This window comes from Apus apus, chromosome 2, assembly GCF_020740795.1.
Source record: "Apus apus isolate bApuApu2 chromosome 2, bApuApu2.pri.cur, whole genome shotgun sequence".
NCBI lineage: Eukaryota > Metazoa > Chordata > Aves > Apodiformes > Apodidae > Apus > Apus apus.
Window position 1 is genome coordinate 37,523,889 of NC_067283.1, and position 23,349 is coordinate 37,547,237.

Below are 23,349 nucleotides of genomic sequence, written 5' to 3' on the forward strand. Positions count from 1 at the left end.
GTCTCCTCTCATTTACCGGGGGCTGTTGTGCGAGCGGGGGGGGGGGAGGGAGGGAGGGAGCGAGAGAGGAGGGGGGAGAGAAAAAGAACAGAGGGAACAGAGGGGAGGAAGGAAACACACAACAAGGCACACCACCACTACAAAAAGTGACGAGGTTTCACTCCCTCCGAGTCCAAAACCGGGAGAAATTACAATTAAAAAAATTAATTAAAAAAAAAATCTTCAATCCTGCCTATTAAAAAAAAAAAACAACAACAAACAATAAAACAACAATTTGATTTTGCTTCTGCAAAGAAAAAAATCAAAAGAAAATCTGGGAACTCCGAGAAGAGTTACTCGCAAGAAGGGGTAAAAAATATAAAATAGAAAGGTTGCAAAAAAGCCAACAACAACAAAAACCAAGCCAGCGAAAAAAAAAACAACAGCAACAACAATAACTGAAAAATAATAATAATAATAATAATGGTAGGCTTTGTTGGGTTTTTTGTCTTTTTTTTTTTTTTTTTTTTTTAAATTCTCGTTTCCCCTGGCTGGCTGAGTAGGGTTGTTATTTAGGCCGGTTTGGTGGTTGTTGCTGGATGTTACACGGATCTATGTGTGTCTCTGTGTGTGTGTGTGTGTGTGTCCCCGGACGGAGCTGCCTCGCCGTGCTCTCGCTCTCTCTCTCTCTCTTCCCCCCCCCCCCCCCCCCTTTCCCTCTCTCTCTGTTTCTGTCCCCATTAAATTATTAGTTGACTCATCACTCCTCCTCCTCCTCCTCCTGCTGCTGCTGCTGCCGCCGCCGTCCCTGCTCACAGCCTCCTCTCCGCTACCGCTGCTGCCGCCGCTGCTTCTTCTTCCTCCTCCTCATTTTAATACAAAATAACACCGAGGCCACAGGCTTTTTTTTTTTTTTTTTTTCCCTCCCCTCTTCTCCCCCCCCCCCCTCTTTTCTTTCCACAGCCCGAAACGGGAGGAGGACGCAGCCTCCCTGCTGGTGCCCGGAGCCCTTCCCCGGCGGCCCCGGATCATCCGACGCGTCCTGGGAGAGAGAAAGTGGCAAAGGAGGAGGAGGAGGAAGAGGAGGAGGTGGTGGTGGTGAAGGAGAGAGGCGTGGGGGAGGGGAAGCCGGCGTGGGGGGTGGGGGGAGAATCGGGAAAGAGGTGGCAAAGGGGGGTCCGCAGTGAGGAGCGGGGAGGGGGCGCCGGGCCGGGCCGGGCCGGGGGGGGGGGGCGGCCGCCGGTAGGTGCGCGGGGGGGCCGGGGGAAGAGGGCGTGCGGCTTCCGGGCGCGCACGAATTTGCAGGCAGCTGGGTGCGGGTGAGGCGGCCCTGCCCGCGCCGCCGCGCACAATGCCGGCCGCGCTGCGCCCCGCGCAGGCTGCGCGCCCTCTGCGCCCTGCAGGCGGCAGATGGGGGCTCGGCGGCGGAGGGGGCGAGCCGGCGGGAGCGCCGAGCGGGGCGGGGGGGGAAGAAAAGAGGAGGAAAAGGGGCGGGGGTGAAGGCAGAACAATATCCTGCCGGCGCTGGCGACCGCAGCCCCCGCCCCTCCGCGCGGAGGCTGCGCGGGCCGGGCCGCGGCGGGCAGGTGCACGGCGGCGGCGCGGCGGAGCGGGGTGGCCCCGCGCAGCCGGGAGGGGAGCGGGGTGGCCCCGCGCAGCCGCAGGTGGGGGCAGCCCCCGGGAGCCAGCAGGCCCGCCTGGGGAGAAAGAAGTTTCCCCTCTTCCCGCCCCCGCTTTGATATCCGCAGAGGGGAGCGAGAAGCATCGGGCGCATTTTTAACGGGCGGCAAAGGCTTGGCCGGACGGTCCCCCTTCAGTGGAGGGCATCATCCACGCGCCGAGGGGGCGACGGTGGGCACCGTGACCGGATCGTGCAACAACAGACGCCAGGTAACAGCAACAAATCGTTCCGTGCTCATCATGAGGAAATCCCGCAGCGCAAACTGTCCCTGGACCGTGGCCTGCAGAGCGGGACCCAAAGCCACCGGTAAAAGGTGAAAACGAAAAAGGTGGTAACGTATTGACGAAATAAATTAACTGGGAGACAGACGTAACTTTTTCCCATCATGCACTTGGAAAAAAAAGTAACCCAACGAGACAAACTTGAAAGCAACAAGTTTGTACAAGCTGTGAGATAAGAGAAAAAATAAGCTTTATTGATAAAATGCACAGTGTTAGAACACACTGTGAAAGGAAAGTTGCATCCTCAGCCAAAGGAAACATGAACTACTGCACGGGCACATACGTAGCCAAAATGTTTAGGGTAGTAACTTAAGAAAACCCCAACAAACAACTGCACCCTGCAAACTTGAAGCAGCAACACATGTAGAGAAGTGGGGAGGCTAATACCCATTCTGGAATACACAAAATAGCATGGCCTCTGGACAAAGAAAGGGTGAATCAGTTAAGTCTGTGAAGAGCAGAGTTACCACTACTCATATATTACTTACTATAAAAACAAGAGGAATGCATCGAGATTAGGTAAAGAAAGAAGCTGACATTTACCAAAATAAGCACAAACAGCATGCAGGGCATGCAGGAAAAATAAAATGGTAATAGTGTGAAATACATGAAATATTTATCATACTCAGCAATGCACAAAATAGATTATAATCTGAGAAGCAAAGAAATGCCAGGCTTGAAAAGGAATACTCCCTTACATACTGCTGTTAGACAAAGCAGATTAAGTGGAGGGGGCAAACACAGGAGACAGGAAATGTTGTACGTATGTTGCGTGTCCTGAGAAAGGTTACAAAGGTTGTTACTGAGAGTGCTGAAAAGGTAAAAATACCAACCAAACAAGAAATGTTTCACAAAACGAGGGAAAAATGTGTCAATGACACCTTCCATAACATATGATCAAGGGGTAACTTTCTAATGGATTGTTACTTTAGAAACCAATCTTATTTTCAATGTGATAGGTCAGTATTATTCAGTGCCTTATAATAAAGACAGAAAAAGAATTATTATTTCCTACTATGTCTGAATACTTGGAGGAAAAATGGTGTTAACTAGTTTTAATTAAAACTTTGCTGAAACAATGGAAAATATCAATATGGTATAATTTTTCATCCTTTTCAGCAAAGCCTGATACAGTAAACTTTAGCATTAAGCAAGACTGACCACTACAGAAGAAAAGAATGAAGGATGAGTTTCAGCTGGCAGTATGCGCCTTGCACTATGATAGAGGAAAAGGACCGTGCAGATAATTTGAGAGATGTAGAGCTGATTATAATAGAGCAGGTATTTAAAAATATTATTAGGAAGAAGATTTGGGACTAAAACCCCACTTGACAAAAACAACTGCCGGATATGACACTATCAACCCCCCTAAAAAAAACCAAACCAAACAAAAATATTAAAATATGTTTTAAAATAACTTGTGCTTTAGTGTTCACAAATCATGGTCAAAAATAACTCCTTAAAATGTTCAGGTTAAAACAATGTGATTAATCTAAAAAGCAGAGACAGTGAATTAAAGGAGCAGGGAGATAACAATCTGATAATACAGGAGCACAGAAGGCCTAATAATGATATTATTATGCATACTAACCAAACACTGACAAACAAATATTCTGGTAATTATATAATCATGCATATGTTTCCTATGCCTGAGATAAATGATTTTGGAAAATAACTCTATTCTTGAAACTGCATGTATGTACTAAACCTTATGAACTGCCTACAACAATCTAATTCCCGTACATCACTTCTGCCTGGTAAAGTATTTACGACAGGCTTGGAAGGCTGAGTGTGGAACCCTTGCTTGGATGAGAAAGCACAAATTACTGAAGGCTGCCATGTGTCTTGACATATCGACAACAATCAGATCTCTTATCAATACCAAACTACTTGGAATAAATTCAAGATACAGATATCTGATTTTCCTTTGACCTATTCCAATTTGCACTTCACTTTGTCAACTTTAATATTAAAACGTTCCACTAGAATAAAGATATTTGCAATAAAAACATATATAAAGAACAGAAGATGAATAGATACTGTCATGGATACATATGCAGACAATCATTTAAACGTGCCGCAATTGTAACATCACATTTTTCATAGCTTCTAGTCAACATAAAGCAGACAAATATATACTTAATAAAGCTTATTAATCCTTAACAAAGTTGTTGCATTTTGTTTATGATACATAAATGCAATTTGAACTAGGTTGTATTAAAATAAGACAGATACTTAAAAAGTTGGACTGCGTTTTTTCAACCACACAGTGAATTAACTCTTGAGCAGCAGTCTCAGTAGCTGCAAAACAAAACAAATTCTCCAGTGTAGCATGTTGCCTTGGTGCCTCCTAAGGTCTCTAGTCCAATCTTTTCTTGTTCAAAATAAATTTGGAAATATGGGCCCAAATCTTGAGGCTTGGCTCTTGTGCAACGTGAACAGAAATGACGTGGCAGCAGAGCAAAACCAGCATGGCTGTGTATCCTCTTTTATCAGATTTCTCTGGGGAGATCAGGCTGATTGGGTTTTATACATACGTCCTCCTGAGAACTCTGTGACCATTTGGGTAACTTGTCAGCACCAGCCCGCGCTGTTGGTGTGACGCAGAGCTGCGCCGCGGCAGCGGGACTGCCGAGAAACTCACTGCGGTGGGGACTTGAAGGCATTTTCCTTGCTTCCAGGGGTGACGGGTGCGAGCCTACAGTGCTAGACAGCAAGGCAAGGAAAATGCCAATCCGTGGCTTTCTGAATGTAAACATCTATGGCCAAATGGTGGATGGCTCCCTGGTGGGCTTGTGCCTAACTACTGCATGGGTCAGGCAGGAGTGTGGGTTAAGGGGAAGGATTGTTCTACTGTCCTTTCACAAGTCTACCTGTGCAAGCCGGCACGGCCACCACTGAGGTGCGGACACGGTCCCGTGGCCCTCCAACTTTTGAACTTCAGACTTAAGTTTTTTTTCAGCCTCCTCAGACTGACTTCCCCTCCATTTTGCCCTGAACAATAGTTGCCTGACACCTCTCAGACAATTTAACCAACCCGACTGCAGCAATCTCAGTTTAAATATGACCCAAGTCGATGTGCACCGATGTGAATCACAGCATTCTGCAACATCCTCCACACTGAACTCAAAAGTTACACACCAACCTAGATTTTTTTGACTGCAACCTGCCCCAGCCTGGATAGGATGCCTGTCAAAAAGCAAAAGTGCTATGAAATGAAATTCATAGCACGGAAAGGCATCACACACAAGCTGTCGTCCCCTCTCACATTTTGCATGAGCAATTTCTACTCGTTTGTGTTCTCTCACACACGATGTCCTGAAACAGTTACGTAAAATGAATATTTAACTTATGATAGTCAGCTGTATTGAACTGCACTTAATTGCTTATTAAGTGAAGTAAATTATCCTTACCATATTCATCAGAGGTGAAAAACCTACATACATGGCTACATGTAGTGCACTCATTAGTTTACGGACCCCAAATCCCTTGGAAAAGTATCAGGTATCTACACAGTGTCCCATGGTGCAGCATCTTGTAGTTGGATGTCTCAGCTAGCTTGCAGATATGTAAAATCATATACAAACAGACATCTCCCTGCTGATTGCTTCTGTGACGAGGCTCGTTTATTCCTGCAAACATTTTCTGCAGCATATTTCAATCACGGAATCTTCTTTTAAAAATAGAGTTGAATAAAAATATGCAAAATGCAGTTTTCGATAAAACAAGTAACTTTTAGTCAAACTACGGCACCATTTTGCGCAAGTGCCTTTCACAGCTGTATGTCTATTTTGACTAAGAAGCTTCTACAACTGAAGCAAATGCATACATTTGCTGATGTGGCCCTGACAGTCATTTCAGTGCGCCCCTTGGTGCCAGATGAGTCACAGAGAGGCAAAATGCTGAAAGAAAATTACGGAGTAAAACCCAACAGAGCTGTTTCGCATGATGAAGTGAAGGGTGAACATGACCACTAATGAGAATAGAGAGGAGTCTTTCACCTCTGGTTGCCACGAGAAATCCTAGCTGTTTGAAACTGTAATAGACAGATGTCCACTTTCCCATAAAAGATCACAGCAATGAATATTAATGGATTAATCACATAAATCTTACACTGTAGTGGTGCAGTCTCTGCCTGCTATGTGACAAGCCAGTTCAATTTCTAAGTGTATTAGCATTGCAACTTCCACAAATAATACCTATATGTTATTTAATATAAGGCAGTATTTTTTATGACTGGATTTCAAAACTACTCCAAATAAAAATCTTCAGCTTAAAAAAAAAGCACTTTGTGGACCATATCCTCCTATATCTGTAACAGTAGACTCGATCCTTGATGAGTCATGCTCGTAACTTCCAAGTTGCAGCTACAGCCAACTACTTCCACAAAAAAAGAACAAACAAAAAAAAATATACAATAGAACTTTATATAATAATGTTTAATGCAATTAGGCAGCTGGAAGAGGAAGCTGCATCTTAGAATCAGCCAAGTTACCTTTGTTGTATATGTATGTTCAGCAGGTCACTAATTTCACAGCTCTCTCCCCAAAGGTTTAATTTTTAGGCCTATTATGTGTAGATGTTTAATGTGGGACATGGGGAGATGAAAAAAGAATGGTTCCTGTTAAAACCCTGATCCTCACAGCACTAGATAAATCCTAGGCATGAGATGGACATAAAATTGTTACCTGAAAGAAACTGGTTGATAAGCAGCTAATTTAGGGATATGTATTAATAGAAGCGCTATTAATTTAGTAGTATGTAAACGATGATCCCTAGTCATATAAATCAGTAGACCTCCAGTAACACCAGGCTATCTCTGAAATGTTTTGCAATGTTGTTGATTGACTCTGCATCTCTTCCCTTACCTTACTCTTTCCAACCACTGCATTTCTCTCCCAGTAACGAAAACAAAAACAACAACAAAAAAAGGATGCTTTTAGGAGTACAGAAATTTAATCCAAAGCTGCACATTAGAAAACAGTCTGAACCATTGCAGTTAGCACTACAGAAGGGTTATTCAAGCATTATTAGCTAGGGCTTAGATGCTCCCGCTGTTGAGCTCAAACTGCAGTGACTTGTTACATAGAAATATTTAACCAAAGGGACAACCATCTTTTTTCTTTGACCTGTTAGTATGAATAAAATCTACTGATAAAAACTGAAAACATGGAAGAGTTTAAGTCTAAGGAAATGGTTAGAACTGATTGATGACTTGAACTATGTCAAACTTTCATTATGAAACCCAAAACCACATGAAATGTCCTGTTTCCAGTTTCATTGTTAACTCAGAACTCTGCCCAGGTTCTGCTAGTTTTTCTAAGGTTCAAAACCTTTTAAGTAAAACTGTGCATCTAATTATGGCCAAACTTGACAGGAGTCAATATCATTGTACATAAAATGTATGCAAAATGTGTGGTTTTGGTGTAAAACAAATTGAAAGTTGGTGGTTTTGGCCGAATTTGCGTTTTCTTCTAGGGCTTGTTCCAATCTCAAGCTCGGATGACTCCACAATAACAAAAACTAAATGAATGAGTTTTTCACAGCTCTTTTCAGGAACAATTATCTGATAATATTCACAGGTCTTTTAAGGAAAGTGTACCTATTAATATCCAAGCTATAACATAAATAAGGTTTAGCATATGCAGTGCCACTAAGATAAAGGTCATCTATATACGTGTCAGAGTATGTTTAGTTTAAATGCAAACAAGGTAAGGAAAAACAAGTCACTTCAAAATGTTACTACAAGTACTATTTAATGTTGAAAATACTTCTCCTGATTTAGGAAAACAGAGAAAAAAAAATAACATTTTTTTTTTCAGGTATTTTATGTTATTTATTTGCTGAAACAACTATAGCTCTAGCTTTCCTGCTAAGTGGCTTCAATGGAAACAAATTGAGATGGAGAGTAGCAGTTGGAAATCCAGTAGAATACAACGTTTCTAGGGCAAAGTGAGGTTAATATTTATGATGGTTCATTTATACTCCTGCATGCACTAGAAGGAAATACCTCAGTAAGTGTGTAAAAATTATTTCCTGCATTAAATACAAAGATTTTTGGGGAAAGTTTGTATTTTATGTTGACACAAGAATAGCTGAGTAAGAAGACACTGAGGCATGCATACAAAGCTTCCTAGCAGAGCTTCAGCTGTGATAGAATAAATAACATTTGAAACTAATTCTTTTCAGTGTCCATGTTCATTTCCTTATGATCTCTTTCCTATATAACTTGTTTCTGGCAGTTTAAAATACAAACTCCTTCCAGTATTGGATTTTTTTTTCTTCAGAAATGTTGGTAAGATGCTCACAAGACATTCTGAAATATTTTGCTCATGGACATGATGTGGTGTATTCTCTCAACTCATTTTTCTTGTATAGTTGTATACAGATGGAAAATTGCTCCACGCCACATCTGAAAAAGTGTAGCTTCAGAGGCAGGTGGAGCCAGGTGAAGAAATGCTCCAAATTATCGCAGTCCTAGAAAAGTAAAGTCCAAATCAACTCACCCCGTGTTTCTGAAACACTGCCCACCTTCAAGTACAGGAATCCTCCAATACACTGCCGTGAACGAACTACACAATGGTAGGTCCTCTCATATCCAAGCCCACGCTTAAAGCTTTTCCAGATTTTTATTTTATTATTTCTTTTAGTATAAAGAAAGAAAACACATTCAGCTCTTCTTTTACTTAGTACCAACTGACTGTTGCTGTGGGCATACAGCAAAGGGTTATCATCTTTTTTGCTTGATTTAGGTCTGTGAAAATTTTTCCATGACCAAAATAAATATTATGCCCAGTCCATACTGAACTTTTTAATAAAAAGCAGTAAAGCAATCTGTTTCATTGTCAAGTGACTGTAAGAAATTTAATTAATGCCTTTGGAGGGAACGCCTATATAAGTATCACAATCAGAAGAATGTGCGTATATGCATATATGAATACATATGCACAGCCACAGTCTACCCTGTTGCTTTAATGTCATAACACTACAGGCCATCAGCAGCTGAAGGCAGAAGTGAACTCATACAATTTAAAATACTGTGCTGACACAATTTGAAGGTTAAATGACATTGTGTAATTTGTTAGAAGATTAAATGCTGGCTTCATCACAGGACAATTTAGCCCTTGTAAAGGAAGGCAGTATAGAAATGCTATAGCAGATGAACAAATTAAAAATAGTAAGTTAGAAACAGGGGAAAATGAATTTATGCCACACCGACAAAACCAAAAAGAAACAAAAAAAGCCCGAACCCAAAAAGCATAAAACACAAAGATGCATGAAAAGCAGTATGCTATGTTGGATGTTTATCTATACATAAGAGACAGGTGTCACAAAAACAAAACAAAAAATCACGAAGCTAAAGAGAAACTTTAACTCACCAGTTTCCATCTGTTGTATCTGAATTCATGCATAATTGATTATCCATGACTGGTAAGTTCTTTTTTTTCACTAGCCTAACACAGTTTTCTAAACATTATGTGTTAAATCACCACCAAAGTAAAGGGTGTTTGAGAAACCGTAAGGGCAGAATAAAATTTTTGTAATGAAAAATAACATGTCAGTTAATAATAGAGCTGACCTATGTTTAAGAGAGAAATTTTAATCATGTGCATATTAAATATTAATAACCTATTCTGTTATTGTTATAATAAGGTTAAGTAAGCTTCTCCATGCTTAAGGAAAAAGAAGAAGTAGGAATATGTAACACTGAAAAAAAGCGCTGAGAAGCAAAGACATAAGGAAAATGTGTCAACAATAAACAAGAGGAAATGAGAAAGAAGGAAAAGATGAAGGTGGAAACTAATCTCTATGTGTCATTATGACTGCCAGAGTACTGGCAAAGAAGCAGCATCCTTTTATTTCAATTTTAATCATTTCTGAATTTTAATACCCTGCTCCTTTTGTAATTCTCCTGGCATTCCCTATATGCATCCATCCCAGCCAAAACACAAGTGTAAATTAAATGGCACGCAACCACACCACTGATGTAGCTCTCCCAGTAGAACCAATTGAGTGACCAAAAAGCAGAGAAGGTATGACTACTTTGTGTCCTCGTAGACCACTAGCCAATTAAGTGACTTAATGTTCTTCAATTTCTTTAATTTTGAAAAGAAGGGCAGTGGTTAGGTAACCCAGCAATATACAGCCATTAAAAAAAAATAAAGCAAGCCAGTAGTAATACAATAATCAGTGACCATCAGGGCCTGGAAAAATGAGTTTGCTCTCACTGGCACTAAGGAGCATCACATGATTATTTAATTACAGCTCTAATTTTTGTCTCGTGGATGGCAACATATCAACAATTAATAGGGCAAATAGAGGAGACTGCATTTTTAAAGAGACAGAACCTCTGTGAAATACTGCTTGGAAATGCAATTTATCAGGCAGTATGATGCTTCTTAAGGCATATCTGTCATCATGCCACACATATCAAAAATTATACTGGTTCAATTTTGTTGCATGGTACCTGTAAAATTCTTCTGGAATGCTTAGAAAATAGTAACTACACCTGTGAGTATCCAATTTGTCGTTTTAAGTGGCAATGCAGAGGTCAGTTTCTCATAGGATATGCAGTCCAAATAAAGAAAGTAGTGGAATCACATGTTTCAAAGATAAAAATGTTAATACAAAATTATTACATTATTGATTTTTAAAAGATTATAACAAAATTCTTCAGGAATGGCCAAAAGAATTATGGTATTCAGTGAGCCAACTGAAGAAAAAAAGAAAGAAAAAGGAAGTCAATAAAATACAGTCAATGGGACAGAGACTGATTTTGATTGATTAATTTTACTGTGAGATTTTCTTACAAAGCATACCAAAACTAGGGGCTCAGCACCAATATTGTACTGTTCCTGCACCATGCTGCTAGTTAAGAAGCAAAAAACTACACCCAAAAGAGGACATACCTGTGATTGATTGAGAAGTTCTGCTCTAAAGGGGTTAGATGCAGTTCCCGTTGTGCCTTGTTCTGCAATGACTGCAGTGCAAAACACGGGAAACTGTGGGAAATTCAGTATGTGGAGCTTTCACAAGCAAATGTATCAAAATAAAAACTCCCATTTTATGCACCTGATCTTCCTTGCAAACATACCCACTTTTCCACTGCAATATGTGGACCAAGCTACAAATTTCATAAATGTACATTATCCACAATGTGTTTCAGATAATGTTCAATTTCTTACATGGGAAAGGCATGCTCCAAATTTCCTCTGAACATTAAACTGTACATGTGAAAAGCCTACAAACTACTCTAAGATTTTTTTTTAATCTTACTTCTCAATATAAAACTTAAATACACTTTTTTTGTTTGGTGTTCTAAAATGTATCATGCAAAGAAACACTGTTTTGGCCTGTGCACAGGAAAAAAACCAACCTGCTAAACAACAGTTCAAGAATTATAAAAAAAATAAGTGTAACTACAGAAGAAATACTATTACAATAAATGCCTTGTTCCTCCTGAAAATTGTGTAAAATTAAGCTGTTTTCATTGAAGACATAAACATTCGAGATTGGAGATCTTAATCTATAATCTTAAAAAGAAAGCTGGCAAGCAAGAGCTTGTATTTAAAAGTATATATCAGTCTTTTTATGCACTGGTTACTATACAGATAGCACGTCTCACAAAGACTGTAATTAAAAGTCTAGTTCAGAAGTAACACTAAAAAGCATACAGTATATTATTATATTACAATGAATCCTTAGAAGCTAAACTGTCATTTTTTTAGTTTTAAGATGCCTTTAATTATTCTTGAGGCTTCTTACATTTATCAAGGAAGCCCACCTATGATGAAAATGGTTAATGATTTAAAATCTGTCTAATACAGCTCTACACAAAAATATTAATTTCATCTTTGATTATAAACATTTAAAACTCACTCTGTAATTTCCCTCCACTTCATTTTTCGCCTCTGGTCCTCCTGTGAGTTTGCGTGCATTCACATTCTCTCACACTCTCTCCCCTCCTCTCTTTCTTTTATTTAATGTATTAGAATTGGGAATACAGAGTGTGTATGATCTTTAGAATTTTTCTCTTGCTCATTTCAAATGTTTTTAATTACCTGGCTGTTACAAACAGGCATATATTCTAAGTGCAGTTACTGAAAAGGAACTCTTTGTCGTACCTTTGCATGTGGGTTTGGGTTCAGCAATTCCTTGCACTGTGCTGTACATTTTTTTCCACTCTAGGACTGATTTACAAATGTAAAGAATTAATCAGTCCTTCATTATTCTATGAAACATATATATTACAAGTTTTATAGCTGGGTAAATAAACCAGGGGCATATTAAGGGCTCATTTATAGAAGAATTTTGTGCTGCTGCATCTTCCTTTTCTTCCATATGAAGTTGTGAGTGCTGAGCATTTTCAACATCAGGCTTATGGCATTAATGACTGCAAACACAGTATGATCAGTTATTTACCCAAGATCACATATTCTGTCAGGGCTGAAACCAAAATCAGGACTCCAGACACCTGAAAAGATTATCAGACAATCCTCCAGGTATATATGATCCAAACGCTTCATCACTTCTTCTAGTGAGCAGCAAGTGGAATGACATACAAATGATTGCTGCTGGCCAAACAAATCCTGTCGGAGCAGGATCCTGGGAAGATGAGATGCACTTGAGGTTTAAAGCACCTCCCTCATCTCCTCAGGTCATATCATGTCATAATGTGCCAAGGGAAAGAGATAGAGCAGATAGTCACTGGGAGTTACACAAGGCCAACACAGCTGATAGATATGGCCCATCCTGATGTTCTGCACGCCAGTGCAGCTGGGGTGACTGAGGTCCACCTGTAGGGGAGCAGACTCTTCTGCCTATCTAACCTGCAGTTCACAACAGGAAAGCACGAGGTGGCGAGAGCAAACTCTTGTGAACCCACAGCTGTGAAGACGTGTTTCCAATGATGCTTTACCACAGCTGAGAGCCAGGAGCTAGCCTAGGCTCCTGTGAAAGGAAGCCTTTTTACAGCCTGTCCTAATCACAGCATACACAAATGCACACCTTCTCAGAGGAAAAGTGATTGCCATAGAGATCACTGGATACTGGTGTTCTAAATAAATAGCTAAATGGTGACCTTGGCACAAATACTAAGTGTTAGTGCATCCCTCAGCCTGTCTGAACACCTAACACCAATCCCCTACCAGAACTGTGAAAACTAAGGTCTACGAATTTCTGCAGTGATACACCAGTGTGCATGGGAGGAAAGGCAGGCCCAGCGAGTTTAAAAGGAGATATTTACAATTCAGACGGTGCCTGAGGAATTTTACTATGCTCTACTACTACTATACTCTACTATTACTATTCTATTTCCTAAGAAATCACACCAGATTACAAAGGCTGAGGGTAGATTACAGGTGGTAGATGGCATGAGGATGAGATCAGAGCATATGAACAAGATCAGTACTGGCAAGTCTCTTTAAAATTAATCTCTATCAAGGTTTATACTTACTGAGAGCAATGCAGTGCAGAAACCATGAGAAAGTCAACATTTGCAAAGCAACAAAACGGATATCAATTAAGTAATGAAGTGTTGGTGATAACTGTGGTAAACTTAGATGCCACAGGATGGCAAATGTTTGAAAACACCTACATTTTAGAAGGGAACATTATAGTACATCCTTTTTGAAGTAACAGTTACAAGTTGTGGTCAGGGCTGTTGAGAGTTCATGATACCACTCACATGGGAACTGACAAGCTAACCAAAGTTAAATGTAAAAATTTCAGAATCTGAGGGAAAAAGGGGCCTCTCAGGTAGATGTTATTGATGGAATCTTCTGATGGAGGATTTAGGGAAGCTTTCTGCAAACTGGGGATTATTCTGACTGCAGTTACCTCCAGTTGAGATGCCAGCTACTTGGACACGTTAGTCTAACATTAAAAGAAACATCAGAAGAGTTTTCTGACATGGACTTTATAAAGTTGCAACATTTCAGTATAACAAGCAATAAACATGTAAGTTACTCTTTAACCATCAAACTGTTTTACTTTACTTTTTTTTTTTTTTTTTTTTTTTTTTAGAATCAGTAGCAACTTTGTGACAACCAAAGTTTAAAAAATGCACTTGATTGCATAGTGACAGATTTGCAGAACATTTTTCATCACACACACATATGTGCTTTCAGTTATTAATAAAATGCTTCTGCCCTTAATCTGCTGTTGCCTGAATATACAATTTCAGTGACTTGGATAGACAAATACTGTTAAGGAATTCTGTTTTCCTTGTTTTAGATGCAATTCAACTACATGAAGTAAAACTGAATACTACATCTTTAAAACTGGCTTCTACATGCTACAGAAAGGAATACCGAATCATTTTTCTTTTAAGTTCCTCTTGGAGTGGAATGATAACAAAACTTTCTTTTCTTCCTTACTCGCCCCCCCTCCCTTCCTTTTCTCCTCTTTTTAAACAAGGAAGAGCCAGCTGCCCTGGATAATACCACAGGTAGATATTAAAATGGAGACAGCCATTATTTAGTGGCGACAGGAATATAAATACATGCACTAACCTATAAACCGGTGTTTACTTCAGGAAAGTAAGTCATATTTTTCTTCTGATTGCTGTGCTGTCAGTTTAATGCAGCGTAAATAAACAGTAGGTGCATGATAGCTTTAAGTAGAAAGTGTTCATTCCAAAAGAGAAGCAGATTACTGAAGCCTGATGCCTATAATGGCAAAAGCAGAGCTTCCATTTCACCTGAAAATACAGTCATTCGTGCTAAGAGACTTGTGGCTTTTCTATTAAATTAATTTGTCAGAATTCTATGAAAAATACTACGCACTCAAAGAACTTTACCAAAAACATCCATTTTTGCAGCCCTCAACTTGAACCATTTGAAAAAACAAAAGCCAATCACTCCTCTGTAATTTCATCATCCCATTGCTCTAAATGAAAGCTTTATATAATCAACCTAATATAACAGAAAATAAAATGATATATAGATTTGCCTATACTTTGAGTTATTTTGTTCTTATAAATATATTCCCTGACTGAAAGTAAAAAAATTCCCCTCTGGAAAAAGCAATGATTTCTGAGAAGATTGTATATACACTCTACATCTATTAACATAAATTATAAGAAAGTAAAATGTTCCAGATGTGTTTAAACTGTTGTATAAGGAAAGTTTGTGGCTTCACTGGATATATATTAAAAATATCTAGAGAGAGCAATGGCAGTTATGTACAAGAAGGCAATAAAATGCTTCAGTATTATCTATGTTAAAATAGCCTAGTTCCTAGAAATACGACTAAAACATTTCAGAAGTCGTATTTCTTCCAATTTTAATTCAGAAATCTACTTTTATTATATTTTACTATATATTGCTAACTATTTTATTAATAACATTATCTCCTTGATAATTTTTTTTTCAAATACAGCTGGAAACCCTAAGAAGGACCTCAATTTTATCTGACAGTGATAAGATTAAAAAACTGCTGACAGTAAAAGGTAACAATACTCCAAAAAATGGACCAGTTGATACAATTAAAAGGTTGTTTTTTTTTAACCAAGAACACCAGACTTCTGAATTGCAGTCACACATATTTAAAGCCCTCTCTATCCCAAACCTGAAACGTGCAATGAGTTGGTGCTTACTCAGGACTTTCCTACTCTTCAGAGGATTTTGTGCTGAAGGAGTGGACGTGCCTGCAGCCCCTGCAGGACTGAATCTGGTGGTGCCCATGGGGTGCAGGCAGGGCTGCAGGTAGGGCTGGTCCTGCCTGTCCTGCCTTGGAAAGCACAGCAAGAGAGGGCAGGTGCTCCTCAGATGACCTGCTGGGCCTACACTGCAAACCAAAAAGGAGCCCCTGCTGCCTTACAAACCTTGGCCATCGTGGCAGAGCCTCTGCTTCTCATTCTGCCAAAGCAGCATGTCCCATTAGTGAGTTACAGAGCGACTGCTTTGCAGTGCTTTTGGGGGGGTGCACAGCAGCAGGTTAGGATTCCTGCCTATCGCTCCAATAACAGGAGAGGAGAAGCTGCGAGAGTTACTTTCCTATTTAAAGTATTAAGAACAAAGAATCTAAAAAGGAAGCGGCCAGTTTTTCAAAGTGTATAAACAAAAAAGCATTCCATTTAAATATTTTTTGTTCCAGTAAACTCTTTTGCATACAAAGGACTTATTTATTACATATTTGAACTTGTGGGAAAAAGGGAAAGAATGCACTGATTCCTGGAATAACTCTACAATCTTTTTGGAGACTTCACTCTTCTGTGCTCTTGTTCTACTCAGAATAGTTTTATTCCAGGGACAGAGGAATTCCTTGGAGTCAGTTGCTTCTTTTCCACTAGTTGTTATTATTCAGGAGTGGGCATACATAGCATACTAGCCAGTGATTTTAATTTCTCTTCTATTGCCTTATTATGTGTATGTGCTATCTGTTGAGACGCATACTTTTATGTGAACATGTTACATTTTCTGCCTACTTATTTGGTTACCTACTCTACATTGTTAGACATTTCTGTGCAAACCATTGCTTCAACTTGAAAAGCAAGGTAATACCAATCACAATCTCAACTAGAAAATTAATTAGAAAATGAGTGTATGTATAAATGTGTTAAAGAGCATACAGGAGTATGGAATGGAAAAGCACTCTAAATTGTACAAATAGTGCTGCAGAGTAATTAGAAGATACAAATTGCAGAGAACATCTTACATTCATGTCTTTACACTCTACACTTACTGTTTCAAGTTGTTTTTGAATAGTGCGCCTGATTTGACACATTTCTATCTGGTGATTGTGTTAAATGCTCGAAGAGATAGTGAAATATCCAAGCATTCCTTGTGCTAACTACAGCTGAAATTTTACACTTATTGTAACCTTTTCTAACAATGTGAGAAAAACAGAGTAAATATATTAAATTTGTTTCACAACAGATGCTTAGGTTGTTAATATTTAAGATGCCTATTCATGCTATTCCTGTCTGCACATTTGTCAAAAATGTAAGCTTGAATGCTAATGTTTGCCAGCAGACTACAGCAGACAAATATATGAATGCACTGTACCAAAAGAATATAAACTAGAAATAAGGGACTGCTGCTAACTCCCACCCAAGCATCATGGACCAGAATGAAAGGGCACGACCGGATCATATGTCCTGGAGTCCCTGCATCTGAATTCGTGAATTATTTTCACCGAAGTGCTGCGCTCAGCTGGACTGACCAAAACCAGCAGAGAGCTTCCCTCAGTTTAAAGTCATCTCAGCTTAGAAGCTGGTGCAAAGTATTTCATCAAACTTGCATTTTAGCGAAGTTTCGCTCGCAGTCAGAGAAGCCACGAGACCGGCAGAGGGAAACTCTGGACCGGGCAGGTGCCTGTCAGGAGCGCTCCCGCGGGCAGCGAGCGGAGATGGCGACAAAAGGACGACGGTGTGAGCGAAACCTCGGGTGGCGGGTTTGGAGACGGAGCGGAAAAATCAAAAATAAAATCCTGGAGCACAGAGGCGAGATCCTGGCACTGCTCCCTGTGACAGCGGCAGCGCCGGGTCGTGCGACGGGCGGGCGTGGGGGGGGACGTGCCACCCACCGCCACGGGCGCGCCCCCGGCGGGGCAATCCGCTGCCGCCGCCGCTCAGGGGTACGCGGCCCCGCGCCGGCTCCCCGCGACCACCCGCGCAACCCCCGCGCCCCGCGGTGGCACCACCCCACGACTTGCCCCCCTCCTCCCGTCCCGCGCCCCCCACGCCCGCGCCGACCCGCCGCTTCGCCCCGCGACCCCTCCGTCGGCGGGTACCGCCGCCCCCTCCCTCGCCCAGCGCCCGCCGCTGCCGGGAGGCGTGCGGGGCCGGAGAAGAAGTTTGCCAAACTTTTAGGTTTTTGTTTGGTTTCGGTGTTTGCTTTTTTTTTTTTTTTTTTTCCTCCCTCTGCTTCTCCCCGCCGCCCCACACCCTGATCCCCCCGTGTCGGCAGCGGCTTGAGGCGGCGACCGGAGCGGGCTGGCGGCCGCCCGCGGCGCGGCGGCAGGTGTGTGCCCTGCCGGCCGGGAGGCTCCGGCAGCGGCGGCCCCAAGCGGAGCGCCCCCGCCCCGGGTCGCCTTCCGACCGCCGGCCTTGGCAAATCACCACGGCGGGTGCCCCTTGCACGGCCCCGTCACCCCCCTTCCGTGCCCCCCCCCCCGTCCCCGAAGAGCGACGCCGAAGGAGCGGGACCGACTCACTCATGGGAGCGCGGCGGGCGAGGCCGGCGACACCTCCGGCTTCCGAGGCGCCGGCGAAGTTAATTGCACTGAAGTTCAAGTTGTCTTTTCACCCATCAGGAGTGGGCGTTTAAAGGAAGGAGAGCGAGGAGGAGGAGGAGGAGGAGGAGGAGGGGGAGGGGGAGGGGGGAGAATCTCTCTCGCTCTCGTTCGCTCGCTCTCGCACACACACACACACACAGAGGCACACGCATGCACACACGCGCACACACGCACACGCACACACACACACACACCCGCCCGCTCGGCTCCGCTCCCGAGCTGCCTCAGCAAGGAGGAGCCCGGACGGAAAGCACCAGGGCAGCAAGGTACCGGCGTGGGGCAGCCCTGCCTCTGTGTGTGTGTGTGTGTCTGTGTGTGTGACTGTGCCCCCCCGCCCCGCTGCCTCGTACGGCCCCTTCGGGCGGGGAGGTGCGCGCTGCCCCCGGGGAGGGGGCGGCGGGGCCGTCGGGGCAGCGCGGCGGCGGGAGGCGGCCGGGAGGGGCTCTGCGCCCTGCGCCTCCTGCCTCCCGCCTGCGCGGCGGCGGGGGACTGCGCGGGTGGGGAGGGGGGAACAGAGCGGCGGCTGGAGCGCGCCGACTGCGTGTGTGTGTGCGCGCCGCGTCTTCTCCTCCCCCCTCGCTCCAGGCCCCGCGTGGCCGTGGAGCTGACCTGATGGCAGTGCCAGGGGAGGGGGGGGTGTGTGTCCATCTCTCCCCCCCCCCCGCCCGGCTTTGCGAGAGGGGCCAGAACCACCCTCCGCCCCTGCATTGCATTCCCCGGGCATCGATCCCCTCGGCCCTCTTCTTCCCCGCTTTCCCTCTTCCCTCCATCCTTCCCCCGCTTCTCTATTTCCACACCTGTCCCCGTACCCGCCCCCGGCCAGGGTTCCCTGCGCCCCAGAGGTGGAACCATTCCTGCAGGCAGCCCCCCAACGGCCATCAGTGGATTTAAGGCAGATGAAGCAGCAGCTCCGCGCCCGCAGGGGCGGCTCCGCGGGACAGGGATGCCCAGGATGAGGCCAGGTATCCCCGGGGTGAGGCCAGGTATCCCCCGCGGCCGCTGCCCGCCCCGCCGCAAGCCCCCCGCCGGGGCCGGGTCCCACCGCGCATCGCCCTAGGCTCTGTCGCCTGATGTTTCACCTGGCACCATGTGCTGAGAATTGCCTTTATTCGTGTAACTTATCTTTGGGGAGGGACTTGTTCTCTCTTCTTTTGTTTTTAAGATCTTTCCCATCTTCGCTGATGGCAGGTTTGGAAGCGGAGCTCCTGCAGAGTGAGCCTGGCAGTGAGTGCAGGTTTCCCTGAAAGTTGGGGCTGTTTCTTATTCCCTAGGAGACTGAGAAGAGAGGGGACCCTGGATGTCAGCCTGATCTCCAGTTGTTATTTGCCTTGACTTTGAGGCAGATTTCCTCTATCAGCTCTGGGAATTGACAGGTACAATTCCTGTAGGCACCTTTTCACGTCTCGGAAACGAGATCAAGACCATAAAGTGGATACGTCAGTGCTTTTCCTGGGTAACTGGTGGTACGCCCTTCTATTAATTGCTATTAGAAAATGCAACCTTGTAGCACAGTTATTGAATAATCATTAATCCATGGAGGAGACACAAGCCCAAAGGTTAATAATAGTAATAGCAATTAATAATACTGACCTTACCAGTGGGGAGAGTATTTTTGTCATAGTTATTAAAGGCACTCCTATGTATACTATGTACAGTGGTGCAAACTTAGACCTATGTTGAGTACCAAATTACTGCAGCAACACTAGAAATTAATTTACCCCTTTATCTCCATGTTATCAGGCCTCTGACTTTTTCTCCCTTTAAAATGTATCAACCACTACTCTCTCATTTTAAATAGAAGTGCTAAGTCTTTAATCAATTCTGACATTTCCACTACAAAATAACATCTAGCTCTCTTACACAGATAAAAATTTATTTGCCTGCAGCTGATTTGTTGTAGTGCTTTGGACCTATTCATTTCTCAGAGAGGACTTAGCTTTTTATGATCTTTAGGTACTGTAGGGTAATAAATACAAAGTCAGTACAAAGGGAGCATTCTCACTTCTACAAGTCTGACTATCTGCTTCTGAGAGCTGCCTGCTCCCACAGCTGCTCTGACTGACTGACTGACCAGCATCCTTCTGTTGTCAGAGACCCATCTCCTTTATTTCTGTTGCTCTCTTCTGACTGGCTGGTCAGTGAATCCTAATAATAATAATGTTTCATGTTTCAGAAATCTTAATAATTGAGTTACTCATAAATTACAGCTAAGCTATTTGGGTTAGTTGTGTTATCCCCACTTTAAAGGCAGGGAAACTGAAACAGGAAAATTAACACATTTGCCTGAGGCCACACATGGATTTAGGAGTAGATCCAGGACTGGAACTGAATTTAGACCAAGCTCTCTTTTGAAGATCCTCAAGTGCACTATGGAAAACATTTCTTTAAAAAAGAAATGTAACATAAACCTTATTTTTAGTCTTTTTTGTGTGTTAGTCAAAATACACACCCTTTAAAAAAATCACATTTCATTTTCTAAGTACAAGATTTATCCCTTTTTTTAAAAAAAGTATCGTGGTATCTTTCAGCTTCATAGGGGAGTTTACTTTGGAAACAAGAAATGTTAAGTACGAGATGGTGAGCAGTAATGGGAACAGAATTGCTAGGTATTAGGTTACCATAAACAATATGCAGTGGATGTTACAGTGGAGTTACAGGGTAACAAAATATAATGAGGAATTCGTATAGATAAGGTGCTCCTGCTTATCTAGCATACATCACTTTCCAGCTTCATGCTCCTTTGCTGCTTTCAGTACTGAAGCATAGGCCTAAAAATTGAAAGACATACAGGACAACCACATTCTGTGTTGGAGAGTTATGGTTTAAATCATTAAGTGGTGAGTTTTATGAAGTTTTGTCATTCATGTCAGTGAAGCAAGATATATATTGCCTGCCCTTTAGCTGTGGCATGTCATCAAAGCTATATTATGGTATGACTGAGCACAGATGGCATGCCTAAAAAGCAGGTGTACAATATAACTTTCCTACTACTGACACATAGATATTTCCTCTTTCTCAGTGTCCACCCCCAGATGTTTGCTTGCCCAACCTTCTGCAGGAACTATAGAAAGTCCTTCTCATCCCTGAGAGCTGGAATTGTAAAGTCAGAACTCTATACAGAGTAAGTGTTCACATATATTTTTATGTATTTATGCTGACAGCTCCATTCTGAGCTTTTTTAGAGTCCTGATTTGAGGGAAGTGGGTGCAGATCTCACTCAAATAATCTTTCTCCAATACCCATTAGCATTATCTGCCAAAAAAGAAAGTGGCATATGAATCACAATAAGCCAGTCATGATTTTTTGGATTTAGAGCCTGCTGAGCAACACCAGAAATTCACGGTTTCGAAGTTCCATGAGTTTTAGCGCTTTGAACAATGTGTGAATGTACATTTACCCAAAGACCATTGTATTGATGACCCATCCCATAAGGACTACAGACATAACAGATTCAAGGACAATATTAACTGATTATATTTCTGTGCAAATCTTTCAAGTGAGGTAGTGAAAGTGGTGAATCTGCTAATTGAGACTGTACCAGACGCCCTTCCTGAGGTGCCCCTCATTGAAGTGCTGCTGTGACATAATGATGTGGAAGTCGCTTTTGTGTGAGAAGAGCTATCAGATCCTCTGGGAAATACCACAGATACTTTCCAGTTCCTTTCAGACATGTAAATATCCTTATGTTTAGACATGAGTAGAGAAGGGTGGGGAGTGAAGTAGAGTGAAGAGTGGAGTGGGATTAAAAGCATCCACATAGATCCCGGAACCAAATAACTGCTTGTTTTTGGGGTGGGTTTTTTTCTGTATCTGATTTTATGTGGGACTTGAAATTATATGTTCAGTTTTAACAAGAAACACTGCCTGAATATGTACACACTTGAGAGTTATGTTGACCCGTCATTGATAGAGAAGGCCATCTTCTGCCTGCAATTACAGATGATTAACAGAACTCTCAGTAATGCTCAGATACTTATGTTAGTCCCAAATAATACCTTATTAAGTATGGTTTATTTCCAGCTTGCAGTATATATTTCTTATCATAGAATCATAGAATCATAGAATCATAGGGGTTGGAAGGGACCTTGAAAGATCATCTAGTCCAACCCCCCTGCCAGAGCAGGGTCACCTAGAGCACATCACACAGGAAGGCGTCCAGGCGGGTCTTGAATGTCTCCAGTGAAGAAGACTCCACAACCTCTCTGGGCAGCCTGTTCCAGTGCTCTGTCACTCTCACAGTAAAAAAAATTGTTCTGATATTGACCTTAAACCTCCTATGCTCCAATTTGTATCCATTACTCCTTGTCCTATCACTGGTCATCACTGAAAAAAGCTTAACTCCATCTTCTTGACTCTCACCCTTTACGTATTTGTAAACATTGATGAGGTCACCCCTCAGTCTCCTTTTCTCCAAACTAAAGAGACCCAGCTCCCTCAGCCTTTCCTCATAAGGGAGATGTTCCACTCCCTTAATCATCTTTGTGGCTCTGCGCTGGACTCTTTCAAGCACTTCCCTGTCCTTCCTGAACTGAGGGGCCCAGAACTGGACACAATACTCCAGATGCGGCCTCACCAATGCAGAATAGAGGGGGAGGAGAACCTCTCTTGATCTACTAACCACACCCTTTCTAATGCACCCCAGGATGCCATTGGCCTTCTTAGCCACAAGGGCACAGTGCTGGCTCATGGTCATCCTCCTGTCTGCTAGGAACCCCAGGTCCCTTTCACCTACACTGCTCTCCAGCAGGTCAGCCCCCAACCTGTGCTGGCACATGGCATTTTTCTTCCCCAAATGCAAAACTCTACACTTGCCCTTGTTGAACTTCATCAGGTTTTTCCCCGCCCAAGTCTCCAGCCTGTCTAGGTCTCTCTGAATGGCAGCACAGCCTTCTGGTGTGTCAGCCACTCCTCCCAGCTTGGTGTCATCAGCAAACTTGCTGAGGGTACATTCTATACCCTCATCCAGGTCATTGATGAAGATGTTGAACAACACCAGTCCCAGTACTGACCCCTGAGGGACTCCACTAGTCACAGGCCTCCAACTAGATTCTGCCCCATTGACTACAACTCTCTGAGTTCTATATATGTATATACACATAATGCTATAGTTGTGAAAAACTCTACCTAGCACGTCTTACGATTTCTTGCTTTCTTCATGGTTTACTTTAA

General features: G+C 42.7%; 1 long non-coding RNA gene across 1 annotated transcript; it reads left to right on the forward strand.

Moving 5' to 3' along the window:
• Positions 1-738: 738 nt before the first annotated feature.
• LOC127381554 (uncharacterized) lies at positions 739-4,108 on the forward strand. The gene is made up of 2 exons (XR_007888748.1): positions 739-1,068; positions 1,728-4,108. It is a non-coding gene; the product is annotated as an uncharacterized LOC127381554 (long non-coding RNA).
• The last annotated feature ends 19,241 nt before the right edge of the window (positions 4,109-23,349 follow it).